Below are 11280 nucleotides of genomic sequence, written 5' to 3'. Positions count from 1 at the left end.
ACTAATTTTGCAAGTATTCTGCTGTGTTTACATACGTAATTTCCACGCTGCCGCTAAGCTTGTTGAGAAATTATGCTTCTCGAAAATCTTACCTATATGCAACAGATTTTTTTTTTTTTTTTTTGCTTTCACTTTTCGCATTTTATTTCCTGAATGACGAAATTATATAGCAATACAAAATGATCAAAACATTGATATGAAGAATTTCTTATCATAATTACATTGGATATGGGGCGAACTTTCACACAATAACACATTTCATGCAAAGGCCTCACGAGAGTGCGCGGGCGCCTTTAATCTAATCTGAAAGTCCACAGTAGTAATACGTCGTATTAACTGTGATTCGTGCTTGTCTTCACAGTCTATGACAGAAACTAGTGTACACGCTTTGCCAAATGCATTGGGTTGTTCAGCAAAGAAACAACAAACAGAATTTATAAGCGTGTCATAAAAATGGTTTTGAGTTTAAGGTAAATCTCACTAGAGCAGAAGGAAAGCATTTTTCTGTATGCTGCACTATTTTCATCACTGCTGCAGATGGGTGAAGCAAACCACCTCCATCAACCTTCATGGTAAAGGCAGCTCGATTTGCCACAGGAGTCTTGCAGTGTGATCATTTGGGCACATGTAGGGGTCAGTAATAAATTTGTTGCACTCATCACATCTTAACATTTGCATAATCTTTCTCACAACATATCCTGATACATAATAAATAATATTCTCCTGGTTGAATCAAGAGTCTCAAAGAAACTAGTATCTTCACTATCATCAGCGAACTCATCATTTTGCTTCTTATGGCACATGAAAGCATGAACACTGAAAGAGTTCTCAATGTCATCTACATTACTCATGTCACTTGCAGTAACATTGTTCTTGAAGAACATTGTTCTCAGAGCAGACTGGAACTGAATTGTGGTGGGTTTAATGTTCCAACGAAACCTAGATCTGATGCAAGAAGAAAACAGCTCTAGATGATCTTGTGAAAGTTTGTATGTTAAAAAATACTTTAGAGGTTCGCTACACCAAAACAGAAACTCCCAAGAAAGGCTTCTAAAACCATTTATGCACATCATAACTCTCAGCACAAATGTTTTTCATGGATGTACTAATGCACACACACCATCAGTCCTTAATATTTGAATGAAGCTTTCTGCTTGACAAAGAAATTCAGTCCTATAATTTACGTTTTCAGTTCTTAATTATTGCTTAAAGCATGTATCATCAACATTCCCAGAGTTGCACATATCAGACAGTTGTTCAATAATTCTGCTGAATTTTACAGTGTCAGAGGCGTCCTGACAATCTGGGTGCTGGGAACACTCTAGAAATTCAATGGCAGTACCAGCACTGGAGCTCATTGTCTGGGATGCTAAAAAGACATTCATTTTCTTATTATAGAAATTCACATGTGAACCAGAGAGTGAATTGGCAAATTTTAAGGATTCACACTGTAGCAGATAAAGTAACTTCAAAACAAAGTCCCACTTCACATCTCCAGCTTCACAGTTAATAATTTTCTTTCCAGCTAAATGTTATGAACTAATTTCAGCATATGGCATGGACAAGAATTGCATGAACATTACTGTAATTGGCAAGATACTTGAAGTAAGGGGCAAAATTTTCCATATTCAGTGAGCACTGAAGGTACTTCAGTGTCTGATTGGTGACAGCAACTCCATCACACGTCACTGACCTCATAATAATACCTACAGAAAACAGTTTCAGTATAAAACCTCTCACATTTCAGTCATCTATCTGATGACAGTTTATTCACAAAGAAATATGCAATTGGGCACTTAAACTTTTCAGTGTATGACACTATCTGAAAAAACTTAGCTTCAGTAGCCAGTTCTTCTGCATATATATTCACAATGTTGCCCAAATCGACATAGCTTGCATACACTTTTTTGTTGTTGTTCCTAACAAACTGCATCCTAATTGACATGGTATCAAATATGAGTCACATTCTTTAAGACATCATTTGATATGTTTTACATAGATGAAAATCTTGTAGATAGCCAGGTTAACAATTTACTGATGACACTCAACCACGAAGAATACTGGTGTGGGGATAAAGAAACAGAGCACACAAATCTACATACCCTAGGGGAATAGAAATGTAGAAGAGGGCAAATTGGTTAGTTCACTGTATTGCATGCTTTGCTTCTTTGCATCACTGTATCTCAATAGGGTCACTAGATATTCCATGTCAAATCAACACACTGATTAAGTTTTACGTCCTCAGATTCTGGTGCAACTAGGTATACCTAGTGTCCCTACATTGTTATGAATGAAAACCATAAAATTCTTTTTTGTGATTTAATTAAAAATTTAACAAGCCTTGAATTTTCAAATTTTTGTCAAAAGTTACTACAACCTGGAGTAATAAATTTCATTTTCCCATTAACAAGATGAGATACAGACCTGGAAAATGTGTCACTTTTAAAGCTCTTTAGATGGGCTTTCATTTGGTATGTAACATGATGGAGTGTAAAAATAATTTTCTTAATTTTAATAAATTTTAATCTCCTAAAAAAGCCATATTTTTAACATTTTAAAAAAATAATAAAATTTTGTTGCACCATACTCTCACAACTCTGAAAGTTTCATTTTGGGATGATCATGGCATCATATGCTGAAAAATTTCAAATTAATTTTTAAAAAATTTCTTACATCACATTTGTGAACAGCTGTGTATCAACTTACACATGGTAATTAACTGTAAAAGCTTTGTTGGTTTTGTCCATGTCATTTTCAGGCAAGGTGTCTATTCGGCCTGTTGTAGTCACTGGGATCACCTTACATAAAACATCCACCACACAAATCCTCATGACATCTGGCTTCTACGGGTATACACAAGAGGGAGATGGATCATGTGGATGAAGAAATGTAATCTTCAGTTCATCTTCTTCATCTTCCCCAAAATGTATGCAAGCCTCCACTTGTTGTTATACACTGTAATTCTGTATCCATCTATACATGTCAAGGACAGGGTTTCTTCAGGTTTAGTGGTCTCTGAAACTACAGGAGTGAATGCATGAAACATTTGAGTCCCTGGAATTGTTAATGCAGTGCTGAAGCGACTGTTTAGAAATGTGGCTCTCTCTGTATTCATCCTGACTTACAAATGTGAAATGTACTCCAGAGATATTTTCCACTGCCCAATTGAAAAGCCGCTAAGCTGTAAGAATTTGACTGCCATGTGGATGTTGCAAACTTCCTCATGCTGTGAACCTCTGTAAATGATGTAAATTGAAGACATTACAAAAATCAGTTCAGATTCATCACTTTATTTTGCAATAAGCTGTATATGTTGTTCTGTCATGACTTTATTGGAGAACAACAAAGTTCATTTATGAAACACACCAGATAGAGCTTACAAGATTCACAGTTTGTTGTGTACTGCGGTTTTGCAGAGAACTGCTCATTTTTGTTGCAGGATGATGTCCAGACCTATCATTGGACAAGTCAGCGAGGCATGGTTCACCCATTTTTTGTGTACTACGAAGGAGAAATAGTAACAGATCATCTCAGTTATGTTGTTATTTCACACTGTCTTGAATATAACACTGCAGTTATGTACTGCTGCAAGAAAAAGCTCATTGTATTCGTGAGAAAACACTTGGAACCTAAAAAATATTACATTTCTGATGGTGCTGCTGCTCAGTATAAAAACAAGAAATCTTTTTAAATCTATTTTTTCATCACACATTTTGGCAGAAAGACTGAATTGAGTGTTTCAGCGACAGCTCATGGAAAGGGGCTTGTGATGGAGTTGGTGGGTCCACCAACTCCATCACAAGCCCCTTTCCATGAGCTGTCGCTGAAACACTTGATGAAAAAATAGATTTAAAAAGTTTTCTTGTTTTTATACTGAGCAGCAGCACCATCAGAAATGTAATATTTTTTAGGTTCCAAGTGTTTTCTCACGAATACAATGAGCTTTTTCTTGCAGCAGTACATAACTGCAGTGTTATATTCAAGACAGTGTGAAATAACAACATAACTGAGATGATCTGTTACTATTTCTCCTTCGTAGTACACAAAAAATGGGTGAACCATGCCTCGCTGACTTGTCCAATGATAGGTCTGGACATCATCCTGCAACAAAAATGAGTAGTTCTCTTCAAAATCGCAGTACACAACAAACTGTGAATCTTGTAAGCTCTATCTGGTGTGTTTCATAAATGAACTTTGTTGTTCTCCAATAAAGTCATGACAGAACAACATATACAGCTTATTGCAAAATAAAGTGATGAATCTGAACTGATTTTTGTAATGTCTTCAATTTACATCTGCCCACAGAAATATACTGTCGGAAGGTGATATTGTCAATCAGCTTATCTTCAAATGCCTTCTGGAGTATGATCTAGATTTCCTTATTGCCAGGACATGAATTACAGTCTCTCAACTGGCAATCTATTGATGGTGGATTCCAGAGAGCCTTTACAAAACATTGTTTATATGCCTGTATTTCTCCCTTGTTACTGAGTTCAATCTTATATTTTCAGTCATAAGTTTCAAATTTTGGTGAATGGCACATACACACACCATTTGCGTACCACAGAGGCCTCAACTCTGCAAACTTGGAAAAGCTATCAGGCTTTATAGGAAAATTTTCTGTAAACACTCAGATTACCTCTTTTAAATTACAAAGAACAAGTCTTTCTGGAAGTTTAATTTTCTGACCGCCGCTGTCCTTCATTGAAACACAATCCTTTACTCCAGGCATGGCTCTGCTTATGTCGTCTCTCTCATGGAACAACCAAATGGTGTGGACAGTTTCTACTGGCAGACATTTTTGATCTGGATTTTCCAAAGTCCTCTGTTCTGTAAGAGCTGACTTGCTTGCCGAACCATGTAGTTTGGGGTACTGAACTCCTGCATTATCTTTCTTACACTCCATAATTTAAGTAGGCATGTTAAAATCATGATTTTCTTTTCTCTGCTGCTTAAGTTTGTGAAGTTGGTCTTCAGATGGTTTAAAAATGCATTTTATACACCTCATTGTCACTGTCAGAAAGCTCTGTGTAGCCAAACAGATTTCTTTTCATAGCAGAATCGATTCTTTTCCTCTTTCCTGTAGAATATTTCTTAGATGCTATCTTTTTCGTATTTACAGGAGACTGTCCTAACTCTTGAAGGCAATCGTTGAGGGACTGCAAACCTGTGCTTGAGAGGTAAAAATGGGATTGGAGGCTCACCCCATATTGTGGTCAGCATCTACCATCCACCAAGTTTCATTCCACAGCTCTCTCAAACTTGTGCAATTTTCAGCATTTCATGAAAAAGTGTACACATCCATTCTGGAACAGTTCTCAGTCCTTTTGTTTGGCAACTATATTTCACAGTTCCCAAAGGTCTGAAGCAAAGTAAAATTACATATCTGTCACTTTCTCTATGTTGTTATCTCAATGTCCAAACAAAATCAGCAACACATGGAATCACTACAGTAAAGAATTTTATGTTCCCTGATTTCACGTTTTTCATGATTGTACGCTATACATTCGTAGCCCCTGTGAAAAATCTATAAGATCAATGCTAAAACTTCCCTGAATTTACCTTTTTTCTTTGTAAGACTTACCTCGATTCTGCGTTCTTGATATGGTTCACACTGCACGTGCTGGGCAAACGTTCAGCGACAGCAAAACGCGGGAAGTGACGTAATTCACAGAAGTTACCACTACAGACGTCTTTCACTACTGAAGGCGATGTGAGTATTGTCTTTGCACTCAAAGTTAATGCGACGTCTATAACTGAATGGGGAACTGTGTTTCGCTGTCGCTAAAGTCTTGTTGGGCGGTGGTACAGTAAACATAGGCCATTGCAGAGAGGGGAGACATGAGAGAGTGAATACTGGCGTAATCATCGATTGGCATTGCCAACACAACTTCCAACATTTATCTTCACTGCGCAATTATGATACAACAACTTCTAGGTTGCTGGCTTTGGCAGCAATGGACTAGATTTGATTAGATTTACTTTCATTCCAATCGATCCGTAATGAGGAGGTACTCCAGGATGTAGAACATGCCAAAAAAACAGTAATATATGACAAATATTTACAACTGAAACAAATAAGCTAATGTACTTTCCACAGGTCCCAAGTGGAATGATCGTCATTTTTTTAATGAACACTATATGAAAGAATCATTTTAGAAACACTCACTTACTGAGATCACATTAATGCACTGAATTTAAAATTAAAAAAATTACAAGGTAGTAAACATATAATACAACTACTACAATACCGGTACTTATTTACAATGAACACATTACAGCACTGAAATGGTGCATATATATATATATATATATATATATATATATATATATATATATATATATATATATATACAGGGTGAGTCACCTAATGTTACCGCTGGATATATTTCGTAAGCCACATCAAATACTGACGAATCGATTCCACAGACCGAACGTGAGGTGAGGGGCTAGTGTAATTGTTTAATACAAACCATACAAAAATGCACGGAGGTATGTTTTTTAACACAAACCTACGTTTTTTAAAATGGAACCACGTTAGTTTTGTTAGCACATCTGAACATATAAACAAATACGTAATCAGTGCTGTTTGTTGCATTGTAAAATGTTAATTACATCCGGAGATATTGTAACCTAAAGTTGACACTTGAAACTTCTGACGTTCAGTTGCGTGTTGTAACAAGCACGGGCCACGGTTGGCGAGCAGCATCTGCAGGGACATGTTTACGATGACGACCGTGTTTACGAGTGTGGCTGTAGTGCAGTGTTGTGGTTTCGTCTAGCTGTCGCAGTGTCCGCATGTAGCGCTTGCTGCTATTGTTATTCTGCATTCATCTCCGCACGTAGACCAACTGTAGAACACCGTGTTACCAGACGTCTGTGACAGTGTAGTGTTGTAGGAACTGTGACCATAGTGTATTCGAACTCTGATAAGGCGGAGATGATACTCATCTATGGCGAGTGTCGACGAAATGCAGCTGAAGCCTGCAGGGTGTATGCAGAACGGTACCCGGACAGAGAGCATCCAACGTGCCACACATTGCATAACATCTACCGCCAACTGTATGCAACAGGTATGGTCGTAGCACACAAACGGGTCCGAACAGGCCCGTCACAGGAGAAGCGGGTGCAGTTGGTGTGTTAGCTGCTGTTGCCATGAACCCACACATGAGTACACGGGACATTGCGAGAGCCGGTGGACTGAGTCAAAGTAGTGTCATGCGCATACTGCATCGTCACCGCTTTCACCCGTTTCATGTGTCGCTACATCAGCAATTACATGGTGATGATTTTAATCATCGAGTGCAATTCTGTCAATGGGCATTAACAGAGAATGCGTTGCAGTTCTACCTGTTTACCGATGAAGCGGGTTTCACAAACCACGGGGCAGTGAATCTATGGAACATGCATTACTCATCCGTGGACAATCCTCGCTGGCTCAGACAGGTAGAGCGACAGCGACCGTGGACTGTAAATGTATGGTGCGGAATCATTGGCGACCACCTCATTGGTCCTCACTTCATTGCAGGGGCCCAAACAGGTGCAACATATACCGCGTTTCTACAGAATGATCTGCTAACGTTGCTCGAAAATGTCCCACTGGAAATGCGTCGACGTATGTGGTATCAGCATGATGGTGCACCCGCACATTCCGCAATTAACACTAGGCTGACCCTTGACAGGATGTTCGATGGGCGTTTCATAGGACGTGGAGGACGCATAAATTGGCCAGCCCCTTCTCCTGATCTTACACCTCTGGACTTCTTTCTGTGGGGTACGTTAAAGGAGAATGTGTACCGTGATGTGCCTACAACCCCAGAGGATATGAAACAACGTATTGTGGCAGCCTGCGGCGACATCACACCAGATGTACTGCGGCGTGTACGACATTAATTACGCCAGAGATTGCAGTTGTGTGCAGCAAATGATGGCCACCACATTGAACGTCTATTGGCCTGACATGTCGGGACAAACTCTATTCCACTCCGTAATTGAAAACGGAAACCATGTGTATACGTGTACCTCACCCCTCATGGTAATGTACATGTGCGTCAGTGAAAAAGACCAATAAAAAGGTATTAGCATGTGGATGTAATGTGCTGTTCCAGTCTCTTCTGTACCTAAGGTCCATCACCGTTCCCTTTGGATCCCTACGTAATTCGGTGCTCTCCGATACACACGATCGAACAGCGGAGGAGTGGTACTCAAGCGTCAACTTTAGGTTACAATATCTCCGGATGTAATTAACATTTTACAATGCAACAAACAGCACTGATTACGTATTTGTTTATATGTTCAGATGTGCTAACAAAACTAACGTGGTTCCATTTTAAAAAACGTATGTTTGTGTTAAAAAACATACTTCCGTGCTTTTTTTATGGTTTGTATTAACCAATTACACTAGCCCCTCTCCTCATGTTCGGTCTGTGGAATCGATTCGTTAGTATTTGATGTGGTTTACGAAATATATCCAGCGATAATGTTAGGTGACTCACCCTGTATATATATATATATATATATATATATATATATATACACAAATCAGTTGGTTCTACTCAGAAATTCATCAATGGAGTAGAAGGAGTTGGCCACCAATAAATCCTTTATGCTTTTCTTAAACTGACTTTTCATTGGCTGTTAAGCTATTTATGGTTGCTGAAAAGTTATTGAAAATGTGTGTTCCTGAATAATGCACACTTTTAAAATCTAAGTATTCTAGTGGGTATGACAAAATTGCAACAAAGTTAATCAAAGCGAGCTCATGCGAGTTGAGTTCTATCTTAAGTTATTCGTGTAATCAATCTCTTGTCAGCAGAACATTTCCAGACTGGCTAAAATATGCTGAAGTTAAGCCTTTTTACAAGAAATGTAGTAAGGAGATACCATCAAACTATCGACCAATTTCACTTTTGCCGCATTTCTCAAAAATATTTGAAAAGGTTGTGTTCAAGTGTGTCCTTAAGCACCTGACTGCAAATAATATATTGTCCAAGTCACAGTTTGGCTTTCTTAAGGGTGCTGATAAAGAGAAAGCTATTTACATTTACAGTGAGAATGTACTTAATTCATTAGATAATAAATTAGAGGCTATTGGCATTTTCTGTGACCCGTAAAAAGCCTTTGACTGTGTGAAGCACAGCATTCTCTTAAGTAAATTAGAATATTATGGTGTCACCAACAGTGCTGAGAAATGGTTTGGGTCTTATCCAACTAACAGGAAACAAAGGGTGTTGTTGCGAAATGCCTGTGTAGTAAACAGTCAGGCTTTATCTGATTGGGAATTAATTACATGTGGTATTCCTCAAGGTTGTGTCTTGAGTCCTTTGTTTTTTCTTGTGTACATAATGACCTCACGTTTGTTACATTGCCAGATGCTAACTTTGTTTTGTTTGCAGATGATACAAACACTGAAATAAGTAGCAAGTCAAGTATACATTTAGAAATAGTTACTAATCAAATTTTCACTGACATTAATAAATAGTTTAAAGCTAATTCACTGTCTTTCAACTTTGAAAAGACCCACTATATGCACCTCAAAACATGTAATTAACTGAGGGACCAAAATGAGGAAAAGTACACGCATGCTACACCACTCGAGCGTGGAAATCTGTGTCAGTTGTTCATCTGTCGTTGCAGCCAGCCGTGCAAAGCAGCTAGTCACGCGATATCGCTTCCCGATCCGAAATGCAATGCAGCCAGGCGTTTTACTGGCATGAGACACTCCACGCTTCCCCGGTACCGTTCTTAATGTGAAAGTAAACTTGTAAAGATCACCTTGGTGGCAAAGAAATTAAACCTCCTTCTTTGCAGTGTATGTCTTTGCTGATATCAGATGACTGGTAGTATGCAGTTATCCTGTAAAGGCAACAGTGATGAAATCTAAATGGAATTTTTTTGTTTTATGAAGTTGCCAAGACCGTTAATAGTTATATTTCATTACTGATAACATGATGTAATATCGTTAAACTTTTTTTTTTGTGCATGTCCTAAGTCAACAAAACATATTATACATTTTCTTTGTCGTCTTCACTGTCATATGCACAAACTTCATACTGCAATTTTGTGGTTCTTTGCCCAAACTTTTTAGGGCTGAATACTGCCATAATTTAAGCTCTACTAATGCAATTAGCAAAATCACAATAGACACTTATGTGCATCAAGAAATCTTCTTTAAATAAACTAATATGTTATCATGAGTATATGTTTCAATACCATATGCTGCTTTACATCTTATGTGCAAAACCAGAAGTGGTTATGGTAGATTATATGCTACTGTAGCTGGATGACAAATGAAGTATCACACAATCACAGCCGGCCAAAGTGGCCGAACGGTTCTAGGCGCTACAGTCTGGAACCCCGCGACCGCTACGGTCGCAGGTTCGAATCCTGCCTCGGGCATGGACGTGTGTGATGTCCTTAGGTTAGTTAGGTTTAAGTAGTTCTAAGTTCTAGGGGCCCGATGACCTCAGAAGTTAAGTCCCATAGTGCTCAGAGCCATTTGAGCCATTTTGAACACAGTCACAAGTTGCTTTGGTGCTCGGCTTTACCAAAAAAAATTAGAAGTCACTGGTGCTGCACCTGCCATCAGCGAGAAGTCATCTCCCTCTCTGTCAACGTACAAGTCGCGCAGAGTCGACACAGTGCCACGTCACTGACGTTCACGGTCAGGTTTCGACTGAGGTTGAACGGGTCGAGAACCACCACTGCTGCAGATTTCGTAGGCACGATGCGTGGCACCGACTGGCTTGGCACAAACGCTCCATCCAGCGGAGATGCCGCCAGCTTCTGCCAGTACATCTGCTGGAAGCACTGCAGGAAGCCCAGCAGCAGTTCGCGGAGAGACCGCCTGTCGTGGGGATCTGTGATGTGGAATTGTTCGCTGTCGTTGCAAAATGCGGTTTCCCAACCTGCAACCTTGAGGCTGTAGTCCGCAGCTTCCTTCATATCCTTTATGGGAGGCTTCACCGTCTGTAGGAACGTGAAAGTGACAATAGCAAGAGCATGGGACGTCAGCTCCGGTTTCGGCGAGTTCCTTGCTACCGGCGTCAGGTCTATGCTGTAAGCCCGGCGCTTGAGGAACAACAGAAGGGGCCGGATGCGGCTGTCCAGGGACAACACAAATCTCAACAGCCGAGCATTGCGGCCACCGATGCCATTCGTGAAGGCTGCGACAGTGGAGGAACTTGACGATGGCCACACGCGCCCTGGAAACGGCCGTCACGTGGTTGAACACGTGCCACGCCTTAGCTAGCTGTCACCAAATATAACTGCTGTGACGTA

The sequence above is a fragment of the Schistocerca serialis genome, chromosome 3, assembly GCF_023864345.2.
Source record: "Schistocerca serialis cubense isolate TAMUIC-IGC-003099 chromosome 3, iqSchSeri2.2, whole genome shotgun sequence".
In the NCBI taxonomy this organism is placed as follows: domain Eukaryota; kingdom Metazoa; phylum Arthropoda; class Insecta; order Orthoptera; family Acrididae; genus Schistocerca; species Schistocerca serialis.
This window is presented reverse-complemented; position numbering follows the sequence as displayed.